Source organism: Dasypus novemcinctus, chromosome 7 (assembly GCF_030445035.2).
Source record: "Dasypus novemcinctus isolate mDasNov1 chromosome 7, mDasNov1.1.hap2, whole genome shotgun sequence".
Lineage (NCBI taxonomy): Eukaryota > Metazoa > Chordata > Mammalia > Cingulata > Dasypodidae > Dasypus > Dasypus novemcinctus.
Window position 1 is genome coordinate 65,692,241 of NC_080679.1, and position 25,174 is coordinate 65,717,414.

At 36.2% G+C, this 25,174-nt stretch overlaps 1 protein-coding gene across 4 annotated transcripts in view; it reads right to left on the bottom strand.

The window, feature by feature from the left end:
* Positions 1-25,174, bottom strand: part of PPP1R1C (protein phosphatase 1 regulatory inhibitor subunit 1C) — a 158,885-nt gene that overhangs the window by 121,396 nt on the left and 12,315 nt on the right. The window lies entirely within an intron of this gene.

The following is a 25,174-nucleotide window of genomic DNA, read 5'->3' on the forward strand; positions in this document are numbered from 1 at the left end:
AACTGAAAAAGATATTTACTCACTCATAATTTATTTTTTCCCCTAGCATGGGAGACAGAAAATAAGCAATAAATTCAATAAATAATTATATAAGATGATAAGTGTTACGAGAAAAAGTACCAGTAGAGCCATGTTAATATGTTTGCAAATTTAAATAGAATTTTCAAGGGTAGATCTCATTGAGAGATTAGTGAAGGAAATCATGAGAAAGTCTTAAAACAAATGTGATTGTTGATATTCAGCTCTAAAACACCCAGTATATTATCTCCTTTTTAGACTGCATTATCTCAGACAAAAGGATATCCCCCTGGTGTTTGGCTGATACATGAAGATTTCAGAGGACTAGTTTTTATATTTATATACTATGCAGCATAATGTATTACATCACTATAATCATAGATTTAAGTTGTGAGTAAGATCAGTTGACCTACCAATGCAAAAATAAATCTCTGACTTTAAACTAACACCTATGGGGCTTCCTTGAGTAAGGAAACCAAAAGTCCCAACTCTCTCCAATCAGTTTGCCAGTTTAAGATTGGACTGTGATGAAGAATGTGGAAAAAATAACGTGACACAATTCTTTTACCATTCAAGCTCCTTAATTGAACATCAACCATTAAAAAAAAAAAAAATCTAAGTACACTTATTAATCTTGGTAATATTACTCCTGGCAACTTATTAAATATAAGCTATGAAGTTTCTGGGGGACCATTTGTGAGACATTGTTCATGGGATGACAATGTGTATGGTCAAAGAGCAATGCAGTACAACTAAAGTATGACATTTTGACAAGAAAATAAGGAGAATAATATACTACAAATTAAACCTAAAACCTGTAGTCTTTTCATTTTTCCATTAACATACCCTGAATTCTTTAAAAATGTAATTGAAGAAATGGTTATATCCTAAATCATATGCTTGAAATCTTCTAGGTTGTAACTAAGCTAAGTAAATGTTTTTCACTTTTAAAGTTTACTTTTGCCCCCAAATATTTTCTATGGTAAGCATTTAATACTCTTCCCATAAAAATAATGCACACATCAAAATTCAAGCAAAAAAGATAATCACAATATGAAACAGCCTAGAAATCTTACCACTCGAAGAACACCTTCGTAATCAGGTAAATTTTTATATACATAAAGAAATGTGTGTGTTTGTGTGTAAAGATGGATGATTAAATTAAAAACTTAATGTATTTATATCATTCAAGGTATTTCTAGTTTTACAAAATACTCTAATATTTCTTTAATGGTTGAAAAAGACACTCATAGAAATTTTTAAAAGTTGAAATTCAAATAAGTGTTTCTTCACAAAGAGATAACAGCTCTTTATAGAGTGCTGTAACATTATGGAGAAAAAAAAGTTGATGGAAACATTATCATAACTAATATTGCAAGTATAGCTACTATCAATTGACTGCTATGAAAGATCCTCCACTTCCTTAATTCTTGATTTTTTTACATTCTTATTTTTCAGGATTTATAATATTTACATTCTTTCAAAACAATTCTCAATTGTTTAGTCTTAATTCTAAAAATAGATGCTCATCAATAATCCTTGTATCTCAGTTTCTTCATCCTGAGTCCTTTAAAAAAAGTTATCCTAGAGTTAGCTCTAACATTTTTTTCAGAAAACTTTATAGGAACTCTTTCCTGAATTCTCATATGTTTCAGAATATTTGAACTTTAATATGTAAAGGTAATTTTGCTGTGTCCCTATATATTGTGTTACAATTTCATTTATAAGCATGTAAATTTTGTCACTACAGTCTTCTGAAATATAGGGTTATTTTGAGAAAGAGTAATTTGCTTTTTCTACCAATGCATCTGAATAATTCTTAATTATTGAATTTCAATAATTTAATGATATTGTTTTCTCTTAGTCACATTGTAAAAGATTTTATTGGATAATAATATATTCTTCCAATCTTCAGTCATTATTTCCTTTATTATAATAAAAGATCCACTACAAGTTTGAATTTTTTGTTTTCTATTGGAGTGGTAGCAATTATACATATGTTGTATTGTTTGTGCCAATTCTATCTTTTTTCTAATTATTTTCCCTTTGCATTATCCTAATTATCTCAAGCTTTTCTTCCAAATCAGTAATTTCATTTTCAACTGTGTCTTTGTGCTGAGTTTTGTGATTTACTCATCAGTTCTGTAGTGTGTCATTTTGGTCTACAGTCTCCCTTTTCTTAATTCTCTCTTTATCATCTCAAGTTTTAATTATGGGGTGGCAGATTTGCCCAGTGGTTAGGGCGTCCGTCTGCCACATGGGAGGTCTGCGGTTCAAACCCCGGGCCTCCTTGACCTGTGCGGAGCTGGCCCATGTGCAGTGCTGATGCGTGCAAGGAGTACCCTGCCATGCAGGGGTGTCCCCCGTGTAGGGGAGCCCCATGCACAAGGAACACGCCCCGTACGGAAAGCCGCCCAGCACAAAAGAAAGTGCAGCCTGCCCAGGAATGGCGCCGCCCACATGGAGAGCTGACACAACAAGATGATGCAACAAAAAGAAACAGTTTCCCGTGCCGCTAACAACAACAGAAGCAGACAAAGAAGACGCAGCAAATGGACACAGAGAACAGACAACCAGGGTTGGGGGGGGGGGAGAGAAATAAATAAATAAATCTTTAAAAAAAAAGTTTTAATTATGGATTTATGATACTCATGCTGTTGTTAAGTATTTCTACTTCACTAAGCACCGATGAAAACATTTTCTTCTGTTCCTTTCATAATATGTTCTTCTATACTGGTTGCATCATCTGCCTTAGGCTAGCTACATTATTTATTTTTTAATATTTTCTCTGTGTTATATTTATAAAGTTACAATTCTATTTTTTTATTTTACTCTGATAAGTTATGGGTCATTCTTCTTTATACCTTCCAACTTCATATGTGACTTACTTAACTTCTTACCAAGTTACAATTTAGGACTGGGCATTATGTCTACTCATACACAACCTAAAGATTTAGTAGGAGAAGTGGATATGGCTCAAGCAGTTGGGCACCCACCTCCTGGATGGGAGGTCCCAGGTTCAGTTCCCAGTGCCTCCTAATGAAGACAAGCTGACACAACGAGAAGGAGTGGATGTGGTTTAAGGGTCTGGGCACTCTCCTTCTACATGAGAGGTGCCGGGTTCTGTTCCCAGTGCCTCCTAAAAGAAGATGAGCAGACAGTAAGCAGGCACGGTGAGCAGACACAGCAAGCAAACAGATGAGGGAGCCATCGTAGGGGAAAAATGGATTTAGTGGAGGAGAAGTTCTAGTATTTATTAAAAATTTTATTACATCTCCTACATTAGGGTTCACTCTAAAAATTAGCAATATATGTTATTCACAAGAGGGATAGTCTTAGAATAATCCTTTGGCTTATTCTTCAGATAAAGTATGGAAGCATGAATACAATGTTTTCTAATGGTTTTTCAAGCTTCAGTTGAGCTCCTGAGATTCTGTGGCAATGGATGACAGGCTTCTACAGTTCAGAATTTTATTCTCCTCTACGATTTGTATTAGCTTTCCATGAATAGAAGTTTCTCCAAATTGGAAGTTCTAAAAAAAATTCACAGGATTATTTTGTACTACTAATGGTGGTGTGGGGATGGGAAAGGAATAAGGAGCTGCTTGGAGTTGAGACAAAATCATCTGTATCTTTCCTTGGGCTGCTACTCTAAAGTTTATGGCTTGTTTTGTACCCTCTTGCTCCTCTTGGTGCTATAAGGTTTTAATTTATTAGGTTTCTGCTCATTTTATTTGTTTTCATTTAATTTTATGAGGAACTGAGAATGGAGACTGTGTAGTACAGCTTTATTAAATTGTCTTTACCTAGATTTATGAATTATGGTTTTTCTATACCTGATTTAGCCCAGAGCCTAACATAGTGGTCAGCCAGTACTCAATAAATACTTTTATAGTTTAATTGAAATTGCATTTTAACTTGAGAGTGAATATAGTATTGACCAAAGAGATTTCCTGCAACTTGTTTCCTATAATATGTGGTAGGGATTTCTTTATTTTGTTCCATTTAAATAATAGCACAGATTAACTAACACTGTATACTAACTCTATTTAAGATTTCTTAAGAAAATATACAATTTAGATTGACTAAAAGAAAATCGCTCACAAGTTTTTAATTGACAACCTGTCTTAGAACCAGTCTTGCCATCTATGCAGTTGTAATATACATTAATCTACAGCTTTTCAGCTGTGGTCTCTCCTCTTGTTGCTATATCTGGCTGCAGCACTTATAGCCAATTTTTGAACACTAACAATGTGCCAAGTGAATATCTCTGATGTCTAAAGTGTAGGTCCATTTGTTCACAATGACCACTTTCTGTTTTGTGGGAACAGGAGCGATAGTTTCCAGAGCTTATTTACTACCCCTTTGCATCACTTACTTTGACCTCGTTATCTCCCTCTGTATGATATTTCTTCCTTCCAGGAACAGTTTTAAAAAGAAAGAAATGACTAACATCTTTCTGTATTAGTGATTCTAAAATCTTAGGAATATAACCATTCCTTCATAAAAAAGATTTGATGACTTGAAGCCACATTAAGAGATTCTTACCATTAGAAGGAACCTCAGGATATCTACTCTTCCCTCCTCCCTAAACAATGCAGCAGTACTGTTTTCTGCCATAACTATGAGAGATGATCATCTAGATTATGCTTGAATTACAGAAAATTCATTTATACTCCAGCTCATCCTTTCCCATAGTGGAGACTTTGTTTATGATGTAATTCTTTACTGTATTAAAACATGTATTCCTACAACCTCAACCCATATGAACATGGTATGAAAATTATGCACTTTCTTAAAATTACACATATTTTTAGATTATTAGAAAAGTTCCCTAAGCACATTTTTTAAAGTTCATTGTTTTCTATTTCTATATTCACTGCTATGTATCTTTTCCTGATGATACTTTAGTTTCATCTATTGGAAAATTATGAGGCTGTACTGATCCACAGAATAATATCTTTACTGCTACTTCCAGAAAATTATCAAGATAAGTATACAATTCTAATATGTCTATGATGGAGATGTACTAATTTCACAATTCACTTGTATCTGTGAGTTGTTGGGAACTATTCAAGTTCAGGTGAATCTCTACCAGAAATACCCGAGACCATTTTTAGAAGTAATAAAAACAGAGCTAATAGTAAATTTCCCTTTATAAAACTAAATTAAAATTATGTTTTAGGAAGTTTTGATTTCCTAATTAATAGATTATAAGTTGAAATAGAGTCAGCAAGCCTTGATTAGCTCCCTGCCATATATAGAGCAATCTTACCCTATAAATCGACTACTGAAGTACACAAAGCCCACCTTCATGAATCATGAGGAAAACTATAAAGCAAGCTATTCACACCTCAGAATGATAAATGGAAAGTAAACTGGATTTGGAACCAGAACACTTGAGTTTGAGAAGCAGCTCTGGTATCTACCAATAAGGAGTCATTAAGGTCTCCTAATAGGTTTCTTCTCCTTTAAAACAGAAACTATGAGAACATCTTATCTACCTATCTCACAGCATTGAAAGAGAAGCAAATGGAGATCATGCATACAGAAGTGCTGTGCATGCAACCGCAAAATAAAGGAAAGCATCTTGGTAAAGTAATATGCATAGCCATATAAACCTCAGTGGATTTCACAAACCTGCAATGTTTGTATGACCTCAGGGATTTGTTGTGAGGTTAATAAATGTGAAAACATAGTTATTTGTATTACAATATTAATGATGATTATTATTCAGTTTTGTAAATGCAGAAGGGATAAAAGAGCTGACAAGCAATTTGTGACACGAATGCTGCAGTAGAGTAAGACCTTAGAAACAACCACGAATTGAGAATGGGGGCAGAGAATCACAAGCCACAATAGCAAGAAAAAGAAGTCAGTGTGACTGTGAGTGATAAAGAGGGTATGGACTCACAAAAGTCAAGGGTTGAGAGAATTTCAAGGAGGGGATTGTCAGCAGTTTCAAAAGTAGCTATAAGATCAAGATAGATAAACATAGAAAAGAGACAAGTATGTTTGGATAAAGGACCTTAGAGAGGAGATTTAGTGCAAAACAAATTAAAGTGGGTTGAGTGACTAATGAGGATCTAAAAGCAAGGTCAAACTAACCTTTGAAAAGTTCTCATAAACAGTCAAATAGAAATAAAGTAGCATGTGAAAGAGGTTGGCAAAAGTCAGGGCATGAGGTTTTTGTTTATTAATTTCTTAAGAAATAAACTCCTACTCATGTTTAAAAACAGAAAAAGGAAAGCTAGAGAGGAGAAAGAAGAAAAAGATACCAGAGAGAAAAGGACTAAGAACAGTTACGAAATGACAGGAGAAAAGAATTCAGGAACAGAGATACAATGTTGAGAATAGTTGTAATTTCTCTGAGGCTGTCAGGAAAACACGCAAAATGGTGTTCAGGTGTGAACAGAACTCAGACTTCTTATTTGACTTTAGCTTTCTTTAAACAGTTGCATTAACTCTTACAACCTTCATGGTCTAAAAGAACCCTTATGGGAAGCGGAAGTGACTCAAGCAATAGAGCTTCTGTGTACCATATGGGAGGACCCAGGTTCAACCTCTGTGACCTCCTCGTGAAAAAGAAGAAGAGAAAGCATGCCCACACAGCAAGCCAGTGCCCACATGAGTGCCCATGTGGTGAGCCAGTGCCCGCACAAATGAGCCACACAGTAAGATGATGAAGCATCAAAAGAGAGACAAAGGAGAGAGTCAAGGTGAAGTGCAGCAGAAACCAGGAACTGAGGTGGTACCATTGACAAGGAACCTCTCTCCACATCATAGGTCTCCAGGATCAAATCCCAGTGAATCCTAGAGGAGAGAAAATGAGAAGAGAAGACAACACAGACAGCAAAAATAGCAGGGCAGGAGGAGGGGAAGGGGGGAAAGTAAATAAATAAATAAATCTTTAAAAAAATAGAACCCTCACATGGAAGGCAAGTGCTCAGAGAGAGAAAGAGAAAAAGTGCAGGTCATAGAGTATTTCTCTTTATCTTCCAAATCCAGAATTCATAAAAATGTCTAATAATATATTTAGTACCTCAGATACTACTCATCCTTCCTCTAATTTCCATGCAGTGATAATATGTACTTATTTTGGTTCTTTTCTTGGAGGATTCAGAGTATAAATATTTGTAAATGAATTAAAACCATCTGCCAAATCAAAATACTACTACTTTAGTTTACAATCTTTTTTTCAGTTGTCTCCAATCTCATGTTCTAATCTGAGAATTAATTATGTTTCTAATGAGGCTTCAATAATAAATGTCAAAGATCATTTCAACCAGTTTAAACCAGTTTCAACATGCTCATATTTTCAGAGAACTGATTTCTTAAGCATCTCAACTATTTAATATATTTGATGTTCTCAAGTTCCTATTACAAAGATGGATCTATATGCCTCTGCCTAGTTTGAAGAAAATTTTCACCAACTTAGTAACTAAGCTTGGCTTCAGCATAGGGATTTCTGAGGTATTGATTTGATAAGCCTCTGAAAATGATCCCTGAGGCTTATTTCAGTGCTGCCTTATGAGACTGGATGTCATTCATAATCACTAAAATCATAGTTACAAACTCAGGCTTTGGGGTCAGACAGGTCTGAGTTCAAATCCAGCTCTTCCAGGGATTTGTTCTGTGACACAAATTCTTTGGCATTTTACTTACCCTCTCAAATGCATCTCCTCATTCACAATGGAGAAAGGGGCTGCAAGTAAACACTTTGAATGGTTTTACCATACCTTGTAATAAACATGCCCCTATGTAATTTGCAGGCCCTCTAATGAGTGAATACCAAGACAGGAGAGTCACTCTTTATCTAATGGAGCATGATGCCACTAAACCACTCAGAGCTCAGAGCTGATAGTGATCCCAAACTAAGAAAAGATGTCCCTGGTAGTTGTAGCAGTTTAACGTAGTAGCAGCTGTGTCCAATGGAGTAGTACAGGCACTAGGGAAATGGCACATATGTGATACTCCACCCACAGAATCCCAGACATATTTTCCTGGGGAAAGCGCATTTCACGGGGCTAGAAGGCCCACATTAGCAGGTAATGGCTACTATGTAAGGGAATTTCAGGAATTATTGTAAATGAGATCCCATCTGTATCCATAGGTTGGCCAGACCTAGCACACTTTAAGCTGCATCTATGATAATATAAACCTTTGCTCTTTTAAAGAATCTCATTTTTTAAATAGTGTTTATCATTCAGTTTTGTTTTATTTATTTTGTGTACCACAAGTTGGGGACCTTGTCTAATTCACTACCAGATCTCCAGTGCCTTAAAAATGTAGTCAGTGCTCAATGCCTTCAACTGAATGGATGGATGGATGGATGGATGGATGGATGGATGGATGGATGGATGGATGGATGGATGGGTGAAGGAATGAATGATAAATTTATTTCAATTCAGTTCTACATATGTAAAATGCTCACATTCTAATGTGCAAGTACAGTGATAGGATCTGTGAAGAACAGAACAGAATGCAAAGATGAACAAGATATAAAACATACAATTACCCTTCAGAAGTTTACAATCAAATTGAATTAACTGAGTTCTATTCTAAAATCATGGACTTTCAGGATTGTTAAGAACTTTACACTATCTCATTCTAAAGTCGCTCATTTTTTATTTGTGTACAAACCTAAATCCATATGGGTAAGAAGAGAGAGCAAGGAGAAATCAGTATGAATTTTATAGTAAGTTATATAAAAATTAGAGTGCATCGAGAAAAAAAATTCTTATGATACTAATTTCAGCAATATGAAAAAGTAGGTGGATAATGGCTAAAGAGTTAAAGTGTATCATTCTTTCTGCCAAAGATTCAAGACTACTTTGGACAAAAGTCTGAGTGCTTCTTTAAAGAATTTCTGTCATGGCATGTTTACTTTGTGTGATGTAATTCTCCTAGGTGTTTCTGCACAAATGCTCTTTCTTTCCATCTACAACTAAGAAGGACATTCACCAGGAAGAGCTCTAATGAAGCAATGAAGCAACTTCCACTTTGGAGTTTTACTTACACTTCTGGAAACCTCCATCCAGGCCCTGAATTTTCTCCTGTTCTTTCTACCAGGCCAGATACCTTTTCTTTCCCCCCTTACCATCCCCCCGCCCCCCGAATATGAGTGATTATGTACACATACACAAGCACAGTAGCAAAGGTTGTATCCCTAATTTCAGACTTACAGGAAGAGCCTGTTGTGCTCTCTCACGTGGATTCAGTTTCCTATTTGATACTGGTCATACCTTTAGTCTGCTTCTGTTAAGCAAACAGAACTTCCAGTATCTTCCTGACACTTGCTTGCATGTAAATCCAAGCCAGGCCCTATTTTTATCCTTAATCAAATTATTAATTAATTGCTAAATTCATACTTTTAATAGGTAGGTAGATAGTATATATATTCACATATACATACAAACATACACACATATACACACACTAAAGGTGTAGTTGACCCACTTGGAACATCTATCTTTAGTAGTAACTTATAAAACCTGTTAGCCTACCAAGAATTTAGCAAAGTCTTCAAAGAGCTGAAACTCTTCAAAGATGAATAACTATATACTATTATGTATTTGTGATAACACAGAAAATTTACTTTTGGATCATGGTTGAAAGTGAGATTAAAGCTTTATTTCTATAATTTGAAATTTGGCTATGAGTAACACAAACTTAATATTTTAGGGCTTAACCTGTAAAGATGGCACAAAAATTAAACAGATGTCTAACCACCCTTAAGTAGTTAATAAGTGCAATTTACCATATAATCTTATAACTCTTACAGTTATAGAAAGAAAGTAAAAAATAGATATTTCTTCTAACTAAATGATGCATTGAGTCTGTCTTGCTTCACCACTTTATGAGTGACTTTGAGGAGTTTTGTGACTGAAGCTTTTTGTAGGTTCCAGAAAAGATGATGTTCTCAAAGCTAATCCATTCCTGTGGGTGTGGGGCCCTTTGATTGGATTGGATTCAGTTGGGGGAACTTTGATTGGAGTGCTTCAGTGAGGCGTGAGCCAGGAAGAGTCTTGTTCCTCTTGCTGGAGTCCTTTGTAATCAGAGGATGGAAAGCAGCAGACACACAGGGAAAGAATCCAATGCCAGAGAGAAGCCAGGAGAGATGAGCTGATGTTGCCACTATGCCCTGCCATGTGCCTAATCACCCACAGCTGCAACTTGGCAAGACAACATCTTTTGATGATGCCTTGATTTGAGTACTTTCATAGGCTCAGAACTGTAAGCTTTTAACCTAATAAATCCCCATTATAAAAGCCAACACATTTCTGTTAGAGTGCATTGGCAGCTTTTAAAAACTACAAGGTTATACGATATCATATCAAGCCTATGACAATGCACCAATATCTCATATTATATATAACTTATTTACATCTACACCAGGGGTTCTTAACAAGGGGTCAATGAGTTTGAATTTAAATTCAAAAGAACATTATTCTTGTGGAGACGTGTTGGTGCAGGTATGCTATATTTATTAAATAATACACAGGATAGTGCGGACTTAGGAAGGGGTCCAGTTTTCACCTGACTGGCAAAGGGGCCCATGGAACAAAAAAAGTTAAAGAACCCCTGATCTACACTATTTAGATTGCAAGTCACTAGCTGATATCATATTTTAGACATTTATGCAAATATATTGATTTCAATTTTGAAATTTTCTTCACATTTACTGAATCCATTCAAAATGTTTCAGGTCCTACATTTTTCAACAGGTCCGGATAAAAATCATAGTCCTGGGCCCCTCTTGCCCAATGGGCCATGGACAAAGAAAGGCCCAAGGTCACTTAGCTGCGGAAGTCTGGACAAGATCCCTATTTTCTTGTTCTCTTTTATTTCCCCACTATATGCCTCGATTGTTTCAATATTTTCAAAAGCATAGAATTACACACAAGTTGTTATTTTCAAGACAGATTGGGGATCCATATTTGAGTTGTCTCTACTATGAAGCTTCAGGGTGGAATTTCAATAGGATTTTTAAATGAGATTTAAATTTGAAATGAACTTTAACAATGGTATTAGTAGTATTAGTTTTGGCATTAATATTTTCTAAAAGCAATAACCCATAATATGTAATCATAGGATAGTTGACCATTATGAGCAATGGTATGTTAGAATGTCTATGTTAGGTTGGCTGTGTGGCAGTGACCATAAAAATGTTAAATTTCAACACATGAAAGTGTCAAAGAGGTCATGCAATACAATCTCTTCATTTTGTAGATTGAGAAAGTAAAACTCAAAAACCATGAGGTGATTAGTCCTTTCACATAACTAGATAATGGAATATTTTAAATTAAAATCCACATTTCCTAATGCCCAGGACACTGGTTTTTTATTTTTATTTTTTTTAATTATCCTCCCACTGCCTCTGCATAAAGCAACAAAAAGCAAATAGTTTCTGTAGATAAAACATGAGAACATAGGCAATGACCTAACCACATCCTTGTTTTGAAGACCAGCATGATGAATGCTCTGAATTTTCATTAGCAAGTAATGAGAAGGCCTGGTTAACCAACCCAAATCCTGGCATGACAGTGTTTCTTCTGTCCATGGTTTTGACTTAGATCATTGCACAAGACTTTAAGCTTCTTGCTCGTCTGTAATACCACAAATATTTCAATAATGGTTCATCTGTATGGTGGAGCTTCAGCTTCTTTGGGCTTCACTCATGAAACATGGCTTCACATGCATGGTTTCAAAACATTTGTCTTAGAAAACTGCTTAAAGGTTAAAGAACCAATTAAAAAGAGGGAAACGGACTTGGCCCAGTGGTTAGGGCATCCGTCTACCACATGGGAGGTCCGCGGTTCAAACCCCGGGCCTCCTTGACCCGTGTGGAGCTGGCCCATGCGCAGTGCTGATGCGCGCAAGGAGTGCCCTGCCACGCAGGGGTGTCCCCCGTGTAGGGGAGCCCCACGCACAAGGAGAGTGCACCCTGTAAGGAGAGCCGCCCAGCACGAAAGAAAGTGCAGCCTGCACAGGAATGGCGCCGCCCACACTTCCTGTGCCGCTAATGACAACAGAAGCGGACAAAGAAACAAGACAACAAGACGCAGCAAATAGACACAGAGAACAGACAACCGGGAGAGGGGGTTGGAATTAAATAAATAAATAAATCTTTGAAAAAAAAAAAAAGATGTCAGAAAATATTAAAGGCAATTGGTCGATGCAGTTTGTTAAAAATTGTAAACACATTCAATAGTAACAATTATCCTTCAGTACTGAAAACCGGAAAATGTAGATAAAATTGCCAGAGTCTCATTTTTTATATGTGTTTAGAAATGTACTTCCTGTTCCATTAATGCTCCATACGATTCTTTCAAATCTAATTAATTTTAAATCCATTAGTATTCTGTCTCATATAATCCTTATTTTCTATACTATGAATTGAAAAGGCAATATTGTTTTAAGGGTCTTCAGAAAGCTCTAATGCAGATCTAAGTAAATGTCCTTGATACCTCAAGAACCAAATCTTAACTTTCAGGTATCATTTACTGTTTTGCCTAGTAAAATCCTTGGCAATAATAACAGAAATTCATCCAAATTCTTTTTCATTGATTTTGTTAAGTTGCTAATTCCTTAATTTCAACCAGTGGTCTTTGAATGGAAATTTCATCCTCCCCATTCATATAAGCACACCAATCACAATAAGTGCAATGACTAGATTGGAAGATTTCTAGTTAAGGAAAGTAAAGCAGTGCATTCCCTTTGTTTCAATAATTTCCAAAATATTAAAGTTTTACTAAGTTAAGATTGATTCTAATACTGTGAGTCTATAATGTCAAGTATTTTCATTATTTTCATCCTCAAAACAAGCACATAAGATAAATATTACTAACATTCTATATGCGAGCAAACAGAAACTCAAAGAGGTGGGGTGGCTTATTGAAAATCACAGAACTAGTATAGAGCAGAGCTGGGATTCAAACCTAAGTCTTTCGGGTTCCAAAGCTTATATTCTTTGATTATACTACACTGCTTGAAATATAATTTTTCTGAGATTGAGATGAAGGGATTGAAAACAAGAGAATGACAGAATAGACAGTATAGTCAAGCATATATACAATATCTGAAAACAATGATATCAATAACAAATAATAGTAAATATGTGTATTTGTATGGGGTGGAACAACTGGCCTTAGTTACAGCTAGAAATGATTTGCTGCTTCTTTACAAATCTTCAAAGCTTCCAAGGTCCAGATTTAGATATCTTGTTCTGCCACACATGACTACTTTGTTACAAACTGAAAATGAGAATATTCACCAAAGAATAATAAAAAGTTTTGTTCTCATCGAACTTTGAATTTGAATGGATATATCGAAATTGTGGCCATGTCATTTAGGATTACCTATTCCTTGGAGTCCATGTATGTAAAATAACTGCCAGAGGTAGGATAACATCCCATGCCCCAGATTGTCTGGAGGCATGGTAGTGACTCAGCATATTAATAGATGTGAGTAGCTAATCTTAATTGTTTGGCTAATGATGTATGTGTCTAATTGGATTTCTTTTCATGATTAAGACTGAAAATTGTTTTTTCAAGTAGTTATACTGAGTCTATAGTGGATATATTGCCAACATTACTATAATTGCTAGGTAAACATTCCCTTTTTTATAGGAACATTCTGCTTACTCTAAAGAGACTCTGGTAAATTGGTTTTCAATACCAACCACTCCATTACTGAGGCATTACTTCCAGGAATGTTATGAATATTTCATATGGAATTAGAATGAGAGTTGTCCATTTTATCTACCATATTTACAGTAATGTGTTTACCACCCCCACTCCATCTCAAATGTGCTCTGACTTCTTAGGAACAGCACCTATATCCTTAACTCGTTTTTTTTCTTACTGTCACTCCAACTCTGTCATCCAATTAATAATGGAGTCCACTGATTCTCCATGCACTCAGGGAGACCTTTAAAAGGTCACAGGGAACTTTTGAAAAGCAATCTGAGCAGATGACCTCTCTTGCTTAATACCATTGGGTGGTTCCCCATCCTATCCCCTTAAAAATGTATACAATGCCCCAATATGGTGCCTATTCGATCTCCACCCCCATCTGAAGCTACTCCATTCTATATTATATTGTAATCCTTTTCAGTTCTTGAACCTCCAATGTCTTTTCTTGCTTCTGGGCCTTTGCCCCTGCTTTTCTCTGTGTCTTGTATATTCCTCCCTGCCTTCTTTAGGTTTTAGCATAAACTTCCTCCAGTGAGCCTTCACTGACTAGATTAAGAGCTTCTCCTACATGCTTCTGAAGTCTTCTGTATTTCTACTACCACTAACCTGATCACCAATCATTGTGAATCCTAGCAGTTAGCACATACCTGGCCTACAGTAGATGCTCAGTAACTATCTGTTAAATTAATGAAGCTTGGGCCCTATGCCAAATATCTTAATATCCCTAGGAAGCAAAATAGTGAGATGTCTACAAACCATATCATCATTGTAAAAGGTGGATTTAACTGGAAATTGTAGACCAGATGGGCCTCAGGACAAATAAGATTTCTGTTTCCAAACACATGAAGGGTTCTTAGCTGGAATAACTATTACACTTTTTCTGAGTTCTGTTAGAAGAGCACACAGGAACCAACATGTGAAAGATTTAGGAGGGATATTTGAACTAGATATAAGGCAGAACTTTTTAACAATTAGAGATGTCCAAACATAACTATGATGTAATACTTCAACAAGAACTAATATTCTCATCACTGGAAATGGTCAGGTGAGAATCTGATCATCAGTTGGGATTCCTGGGGAAATTAATTCTGCATAGAATTGAGACCAATATAAAGTAAATACAATGGCTTTTTTAAAAATCACTTTCACTGCATGCTTTCTTTCCTTGTTACAAATCATCCTTTTAAACAAAATTGTTAAGAGGATGGTTTCAGTGGGAGATAGGTGACTATTGAGTATTCCTTTTTTCAATTATTAATTTAACTTGTACAAAGTCCAAATTTCAGCTGCAGTTTATTTATAATAAAAAAAAAAAGACAATTCAACCAAAATCACAGAGGTTGACTGATGGTTGAAATGTATTATGTTGGAGATGACACAGTCTGTTTATGTCCATCTGTAATGAAATGTAGGAAGCTTGTGAATTTAAGTCATTACCTAACTATTCTACTTAGTGGTATTTTTTCAGCTCTGAGCTGCTAGAAGACATTTTTGTGTATGCTCATATCCAGAAGTGAATGAAATGAAATGGAGCTGAGCATCTAAAAAAAGACAAGTATTTAGTAAAATCAAGTAGTAGCAAGGGTATTTTATGTAGGAAAAAAAATGTTATCAGTGATTCAAGGTGGAAACAGAGGACATGTAGTTGGAGATGTGACTTCAGGCTTGGAAATAAATAAAGAGGATTGGAGAATGTGGCTTGACCCAGACTGTCAAGGATCTTGAATATCATGCCAAAGAATCTAAGCATTATTCCATAGGGAGCACAAAGTAAGCAAAGGCAGTGAAATACAGAAGTCAGGTTTAGAAAAGATGAGGCAAGAATATTATAGAACAATAAGCACAAATTACAGATATCTATTGCAATAGTTTCAAATATTAACAATTAATTGGACTCCTTTATAATTTAGCGAGCCAAATTCCTTGGCATGTTGATAGTTGCCAGGATGTTTATTAACCCTGTTGGCCAAAGAAGTTCAATACTGTTTGCTTAGTCATTGGAGAGAATACCAATCTCCATTCCTTGTCCCGAAAGGGTAGTTGATGGAAGTTTTTTGGTTTTTCTGTTTGTTATTTCAACATGGCTCTGGTGATATAGTTCTGTGGAAGTAATCTGTGGAAGAAGATGAGAATTATGATGTACAGATTACCTGAGGTAATCCTGTAAATATAATTTTTTTGTATTATGCTTCCTGCTACCAAGGGTTTTGAAGGCAATCTAGGGAGGATATTACTGTATTTGTAATTTTCATATAAGTCGGTCTACATCATAAAGCATATTAATAAGCACATCTTTAAAAGCCAATAACATTTTTATTTTTTAGTTTTTTGAAATATCTTTTTTTTGGACTTTTTGTGATAGATATTTTCATTTTAATCTCCAAAATATTCAGTCAAGATTAATAATCAAAATCAAAATTCCAGAATTCTACATAACATTCAAGGCATTTCTCATTAGATAACAATTACATTATTAATAAAAATATAAGTCTATTGGTTTATATACAAATGATAATTTAAATTATTTTCTTTTTATGTTTTGTTTTGTTTAGGTTTGGTTTACATGTATTCCTTAGACTTTAAGATTTAGAGTAAGTAGTTTTCTATTTGTCCTTAATTTATGTCAAAGCTTCAAGGTTATTTCATATCTAAGAAAGTTGTTTTCTTAAGAAGTTTGGTCCTGGGAAGTGGACTTGGCCCAGTGGTTAGGGCATCCGTCTACCACATGGGAGGTCCGCGGTTCAAACCCCGGGCCTCCTTGACCCACATGGAGCTGGCCCATGCGCAGTGCTGATGTACGCAAGGAGTGCCCTGCCACGCAGGGGTGCCCCCACGTAGGGGAGCCCCATGCACAAGGAGTGTGCCCCGTAAGGAGAGCCACCCAGCGTGAAAGAAAGTGCAGCCTGCTTAAGAATGGCACCGCCCACATGGAGAGCTGACACAACAAGATGACACAACAAAAAGAAAAACAGATTCCCATGCCGCTGACAACAACAGAAGCAGACAAAGAAGAAGATGCAGCAAATAGACACAGAGAACAGACAACCAGGATGGGGGGAAGGGGAGAGAAATAAATAAAATAAATAAAAAGAAGAAGTTTGGTTCTAAAATCATTTGGATTTTTCTCTGAAGTGAAATGTAGGCATATAGGTCTAAAAACAATGATGTCAATTTCAAGTTATCCGCTAAACAGAAAAATTAATATTAAAAGGAAAAAATGATGTCCACAGAAGGTGCATTGCAGTATGTTTACAAATATGGTAAGGAGAATATCAAACTAAGTTAGAAATGTTGCTGCTGTCTGCAGAGAGCTCATTGTATAATAAAATAACAGCAATATGCCCATAATGATACATTAATAAGTACCCAGATAACAAAAATACATAGAACAAAATCTTATCTGACTCAGTCAGAAAATAATAAAGCAGCTGGAATGTTGTCATGTGAAGCCATACATATATATGCTTGCAAATAATTCACTGGAGCCAAAGTTGTTTCTATGGTTTCCCTGTGTAAAAAGTGGGGGAAAGGAGAATTAGGGTACAAGGTCCACTCCATTTCTCCTGCCATCATTAAGTTCAACCTACATAGAACTCTTACCCACAAAGTAATCAAATAGATTTTTGGGTGAAGTTGTATAATGTTAAGTGCTTTTAATATGTAACAAGCTGCTTGGTTTTCAGTATTGACTGCAAGGTTACTAATGATTCCCTGATATCTTATTGCTAACTAAAAGAAACAGTTTAAAGAGAATTATTAGATAAAATGTTTATTTTACTATGCAAACAAATAAAAAGAAAACCTAGCTCCTAATATCTGGGCCCATATGCTTTTGAGCACAGAAGGAAAATATATGACCCTTTATTAGAATAGATACAGCTACTATGTGATGTTATTGAATTATATCCTTGAACTCTTATATGCTGGGAAGAAATCAACCAAATTAATTATATATCCAGTTTTCTAACATCCCCATTTCGCTAACAACTTTAAATCATATTTGAATGATCTAAAGACAACAAAACTACAAAATTGACAAAATAAATGACATTAGACAAAATATGTGCAGGCTTTAAATTGTCTTCTAAAACACAAGAAGTCCCTAAATCATTATTATGCAAAATTGTCTAAGCATCTACAGTCACTAATTGCCTTTGATGCTTAATTCGGAGCATGTCTATATTTAAACAATAGAACTAGTCCTCTACTACAATTTATCCTTGCTGAGATAATTTTGTTCATCCTATCTTTTGTGCTGCAAAAGCCACTTTAAATTTTGCTCATAAATATTTAACATAGATGCTCATGATGATGCAGTAGATTATTCATCAGTATTTGTAGACATGAAATGTGAGGGCAAAGATAAACCTTGTGGAATAATTTAGTTAGTTTTAAGTGGTCCCTCCACACTTAGGGTTCCTGCTAGTCGCTCTCCTATCCCTTGTCCTCAGAGCCCTCTTCTGCAGTTCTTCTCTCCAAAGAGCGCTTAATTGTAAAGCCTATTTATACAGAAGGGCCTTCTGACCTAGATTTTTTTCATCCAACCAACAGCAAAATTTATCATACTTCCCGACATTCAAATCCAAATCTCAACAGAGGAAAAGGAGTTAGCCACTGGAAGAAGATCAGAAGAGCCTTGTAGGAACAGAGAACAACACTAATAAATGAACATATTTGTAAAATAATATAATGAAGCCTGGCAGTTAGATATACTTCAGGGGATTTAGAGAACTGGAGTGGCCAAGGGATGAGAAAGGTAAATAGGGGTCTTGTCATAGGGAGCCTATATTGTCACACAAATAAGCTTGAACTTTCTCCTGCACTTTTTGGATATTTTTGAAGGGAAGATGGCATTCTGGTATATGCACAAATCAGGCATGTTCTGAGTTACCTGGGGTTCAAATGTAAAATGTTAGCCTTCCAACTAACAACATTTTCAGTCAAGACAATGAATTCTTAAACAAATGCAGATATGTAGTTACAGAGATGAATGAATAACAGTATCCAACTCTAAGAATGGAATAATGGGCAATATTTTTTTTCCTAGTTACCTTATTTTCTGTTATTTTAAATAATGAGCATGTAGAGCTCCTATAATAAAATCCAGTTACTAATAACTTTAGTAAAGACCTCAACCAATAAATATCAAAAAAGAAAAGAAAAGAAAAAGGCATAAATTTGTCACTCTAAAATAAACTTACTTAAGTTGGACTAGAAAAAGAAGCACCTCCTGGAATATTGCATCAGAGTCATACAGAGCAAAACTACATGAGGAACTTTCTTATATTTTTTCCATGAGGAAGAGAAAAATGGCAAGAATATGAGATTGCTTATTTATAAAAATAAAGGACACAGTTAATGTTGTGCTTTATTTTGAATTATAGAAAATATAATTTATTTTGAATTATAGAAAACTTGTGCTTGAATTGCAGACTATTAACTTACTAGCTTCTTTGACCTTGAGCAGCTCACTTATCATTCTCCCCTCTATAAAATCGAGGTTATAATATTTATCTCACAAAGTTTGAGGAGATATAAATGAAATAGTTTTACGTACTATAAAACTAACAAAAGTAAGATACATTACCATTATCCCTTTAAATTTGCTTATAAACTTATGTTTTTCTTCCTAAGTTATTTTATTTTTACTTTAGAGGGTTGTTTTTTTTTGTCTTTTGTGCTCCAAGTTTACTTCAAAATACATTTTGAATGTGTTCCTTATGCTGTCTATATAAACAGTACAGCTTGTGTTTGCCTTGGATCCCGCCAGTGGCTATGTGTTGTGGAAGTAGGGTGTGAAAATATCTTCAGCAGTCTCCAGGCCCATAAGCAAAAAAGCGTCCTTTATTGGCTGAGTAAAGCAGGAATTCTGGGCTATTCACCAAGTAAAATAACCTTTGGTAGAATTTAAGATGAGCTATTTTAGCTCAGTCATTCATGATGTTTCATCACTGAAATATGATGATGAGTGGTCTCTGACAATTTCTTGAAAACCTTTTAATCACTGGGGCAAGTGGGCACTGCTTAGGATCCACAGAGAGAGAGAGAGAAGAGAATCTTTAAAGGTCTTGGGGAGACAAATCTAACCTGAGCCCATCCTGGTTAATCTAGAATCTCTATACACTTGAATAATTATTTTTCAATAGGAAGTTTTCTGGGGCAAATGAGCTTTATGAGCATCCAGCCCAAAATAAAGGAATAAATAGAAAAGAAATTATAAAGTAGTAATGTTAACCATAATCTACCCTATTTCCCTTTCCTGAGTTCATTTCTTTCCTTTTAATCAAATCTCAGCTTTATGGCCATTATTAACAATGTGTGTAATAGCATTTGTAGGAAATTGACTTATTTAAAGGTAGAAATGGGAGTGGTGTTTAGATTATGAGACCTCATCAGCCTTATCATACTAATTAAAAGCTACAACAGGTAACTTATAGGATACAAATTAGAGATCATGACAAATCAATTATGAAAAGTAAAGCTGCCATAGTCAATTATCCATTTTTTAATTACAGCTGCCAAAAGCCTATCATGCAATTCAGAGTTAGGAAAGATCAATTGTAGGAGCAAGTGTTACTCATGTATTGCAGCTCACTTCATTCCAGCAACACATCCAGGGTTGGAGTTATGATGCTCTGTGTTTCAAGGAGGTGGAAATTAAGACTCAGAGAGTCACAGTCATGTCACCAATTCTGAAGTTAGGGCTCTTAGCACTACGTGAAACCAGTTTGAAGAGCACAAAAAAACAGTGCAGAAGTTACTGTATGATTGTTGTGTCCCACGGAACCAGCAGCACAACCTACCCTGAAAAAAGAAATAGGGGAAGCCCCAACCAGGACAGCCCCCAAATCACCCTAAAATGTGGGCAGTTGAGATTTCAAAGAAAGAGGCACTGAAGACCAGGATGATCAGTCCAAAAGCATTTATTAAGGGAACTTGCATTCAGAGAGCTGCAGCTACCTCACAACAGACATTAGATGACAAAAACTTACTCGAGTATGTCGACACCTATGGTAAACTCTCTTCAGATTATATATGGTTGTGGAACAAAGGTGCCTAAAGGGCCTGAGGCTTGTGTGCAAATATTGGGAAAATATCTGGATATGTGGTCTTTTCTTAACACAAGATGCACTTGAAGACGACTGAGCTCAAGGTTATAGTAGCTAAAGCTTGGCTTGCTTCCAGGGTGTTACTAGAAGGGAAGGGATGGGATGTCTGAGGAAAAGGAGGAGAGCAGGGAGGAGGTAAATCCTTGGTCAGGTGAGAGATTCTATATGCATCAAACCATGATCTCAGAATAAGGCAGTGAATGTCCTAGGCTGAGCATCAGCACCAAAATTATAAACGGGCAGATTCAACCTGTAGACCAAAGTCCACAGAAAAGTAATTGACAGATTTAGGGAGCAAGAGAGAAATAGAGGAGTCAGAGATGACTTCAAGGTTGTGTGGTTCAAAGATTAGAAGAATAGGATACCAGTAACAGAAACGGTCAAAAGGAAAAGTTAGCTTCAATGATGCATGATACATTTCAGTAAAACAATGGCTTTCAAGAGGTAGCAGGAAAAGCTCATTTTTTATATCTAATTGTAATACTTGTTGTGTCCATAAATCAGCTCACACGAAAGCAGGCATATGAACCCTACCCAAGTGATAAGATAATCTTAAGTCAACTAATATTCAATAAATATATTTTCAAATTATTCCTGACTTTTTTTTAAATTTAAGAAATCTCACAATTTGGTGGTTTTTTTTTAGAGATTTATTTTATTTATTCCTCTACCCTCCCCCCCCCCCAACCCCAGTTGTCTGTTCTCTGTGTCTATTTGCTGTGTGTTCTTCTTTTTGTCCGCTTCTGTTGTTGTCAGCAGCACCAGGAATCTTTGTTTCTTTTTGCTGCGTCATCTTTGCTGCGTCAACTCTCCATGTGTGCAGCACCATTCTTTCACACTGGGCAGCTCTCCTTACAGGGCGCACTCCTTGCACGTGGGGCTCCCCTATGCGGCACGGCACTCCTTATGCGCATCAGCACCGTGTGGGCCAGCTCCACACGGGTCAAGAAGGCCTGGGGTTTGAACCACGGACTTCCCATGTGATAGACAGATGCCCTATCCACTGGGCCAAGTCAGCTTCCTGCTCTCACAATTTGAATTGATGCCAATAATTTCAGTGTTTATTTTGTGGTATTTCAAATAATATGATTAGTTTTTAATCTATTAAATATGAATTTAAATGCTTAGAAACTTAACTTTAATATTAGTTTTATTTCATTCAAAATCTTACAGTTTTTCTAGATAATATGTTAAGTCCTGATTTCTTCAGAAGCCAGATTACACTGTGTATGTAGATCTTATTACATGGATAAGTAGCCTATGTCATCTTTTACAAATATTTGGATTTTTGACTTGTATATTCATATGAATATATCTTTGTGCATATATTATTTGGGTATATGATTTCTAATCTGTTCAAACAGGAAAAAAGCATAAAATAACTTTGCATCAAGGCAAATTATTCTAGAAATTGTATTCCAAAAGAATGACTGTTGGGAAGCAGACTTGGCCCAGTGGCTAGGGTGTCCATCTACAACATGGGAGGTCCGTGGTTCAAACCCCGGGCCTCCTTGACCCATGTGCAGCTGGCCCATGCACAGTGCTGATGAGCACAAGGAGTGCCGTGCCACGCAGGGGTGTCCCCGCATAGGGGAGCTCCACGCACAGGGAGTGCACCCCGTAAGGAGAGCCGCCCAGCATGAAAAGAAAGTTCAGCCTGCCCAGGAGAGCCAACACAACAAGATGACGCAACAAAAAGAAACACAGATTCCCATGCCGCTGACAACAGAAGCGGACAAAGAAGAACACGCAGCAAAAAGACACAGAGAACAGAGAACTGGGGTGGGGGGAGGAAGGGGAGAAAAATTTAAAAAAAGAATGACTGTTTTTGTTCAAGTGTGATTCTGAAAATCATTTCCTATGATGATGAAAAAATAAGAAAGATTAAAAACTCCCTCGCTTTTTGAGTTCACACAGTACATTTCCCTCAGCATTATTGCAAAGGTCAAACTGCAATTATGTTCTAACCAGTCAATATATCTCCATTTGATGACACAGAGTTGGGCAACTTATTTCACAAATAGCTTTGGTAAGCACTATAACTGTCACTATATCAAATTTCTCTAAATTATATAAAGCCATTAAAGTAAATTCAAAGATAATCTTCCACTGGTACCATAGAGAAAACACAGAGATGCAAGTATACCTCATTTTATTGCGCTTCACTTTTTTCCAACAGCCTGGGCTCACTTTGTGTCTCTGTGTCACATTTTTGTAATTCTCACAATATTTCAAACCTTTTCATTATTATTATAACTGTTATGGTGATCTGTGATACTGTAATGAACCATGCGCATATAAGACAGAGAACTTAATCAAATGTTGTGCATGTTCTGACAGTTCCACTGACCAGCTGTTCTACCATCTCTCTCCCTGTCCCTGGATGTCCTTATTCCCTGAGACACAATATTGAAATTAGGCCAACTAATAGCTCTACAATGGCCTCTATGTGTTCAAATGAGAGGAAGAGTTATATGTCTCTCATTTTAAATCAGGGGTTCTTAATTTTTTTGTTCCACAGACCCCTATGCCAGTCAGGTGAAATGAATACTACTGTAATTTATTTATTGCATACATTTGTAAGTAAAGGAAATGCTAGATTTCAGTTAGAGGCTAGAGAAAATAAAGATAAGTTGATTTTTAAAAATTCAAACTCATGGACCCCCTGACATCTTTTCATGGACCCCTGATTAAGATTCCTTGCTTTAAATAAAAAGCTACAAATGAGTAAACTTAGTAAAGAAGGCACGTGAAAAGACGAGATAGGCCAAAAGTTAGGCCTCTTGCACCAAATAGTCAAGTTGTGACTGTAAAGGAAAAGTTCTTGAAGGAAATGAAAAAGTGCTACTCCAGTGAACATATGAGTGATAAGGAAGTGAAACAGCCTTATTGCTGATATAGAGAAAGTTTTAGTGGTCTGGATAAAAGATCAAAAGCCTAATCTAGAGCAAAGCCCTAACTCTTTTCAATTCTATGAAGGCTGAGAGAGATAAGGAAGCTGTAGAAAAAATGTTTGAAGCTAGCAGAGGTTTGTTCATAAGGTGTAAGTAAAGAAGCCATCTTCATAATATAAAAGTGCAAGGTGGAGCAGCAAGTACTGAGGTGGAAGATCTATATCCAGAAGATCTAGCTAAGATCATTGATGAAGGTAGCTACACTAAACAGATGTTCCACGTAAATGAAACAGCCTTCTACTGGAAGAAATTGCCAGCTAGGGCTTTCATAGCATTGATGTCAATACTTGCCTTCAAAGCCTCAAAGGACAGGATTAGCAACTAATCCTGTTTTTGACTTTAAATTGAAGAATTTACCATTCTGAAGGGCCCTGAAGAATTAGTCTAAATCCAGTCTACCTGTGCTCTATAAATGGAACAACAAGCCTGGATGACAGCAAACCTGTTTACAACATGGTTTACAGACTATTTTAAGCCCACTGTTGAGATCTACTGCTCAGGGAAAAAAGATTCCTTTCAAAATATTATTGCTCATTGACAATATACCTGGCTACCCAAGAGCTCTGATGGAGATGTTTGTACATCATTGTTGAGATTAATTTTGTTTTCATACCTGCTGACACAATATCCATTCTACAGTCCTTGAATCAATGGGTTATTTTACTTTTCAAGTCTAATTATTTAAGAACTACATTTTGTAGGGCTCTAGCTGCCATAGATAGCGATTCCTCTGATGGATCTGGGCAAAGTAAATTGAAAACTTCCTGGAAAGGATTCACCGTTCTAGATGCCATTAAGACCATTGTGTCATGGGAAGAGATCAAAATATCAACATGAAGAGCAGTATGGAGGAAGTTGATTCCTACCCTCATGGATGACTTTGAGGGGTTCATGACAAGTGGAAGAAGTCATTGCAGATGTGGTAGAAATAACAAGAGAACTAGAATTAGAGTTGGAGACTGAAGATGTGACTGAATTACTGCAATCTCATGATAAAACTTGAGTGGATGAGGAGTTGCTTCTTATAATATCTTGTGATGGAATCTACTGCTGATGAAGAAACTGTGGACATTGTTTAAATGACAGCAAAGGATTTAGAATATGACATAAACTTAGCTGATGAAGCAGTGGCAGGGTTTGACACAATTGACTCCAATGTTGGAAGAAGTTCTACTGTGGATGAAAAGCTATCAAACAGCATCTGATGCTACAGAGAAATCTTTCACGAGTGGAAGAGCCCATTGATGTGGCAAGTTCATTGTTGCCTTATTTTAAGAAACTGTCACAGCCACCCCAACCTTCAGTAACCATCACCATGATTAGTCAGCAACCATCAACATCAGGGCAAGACCCTCCATCAGCAAAAAGATTACAATTCACTGAAGGCTCAGATAAT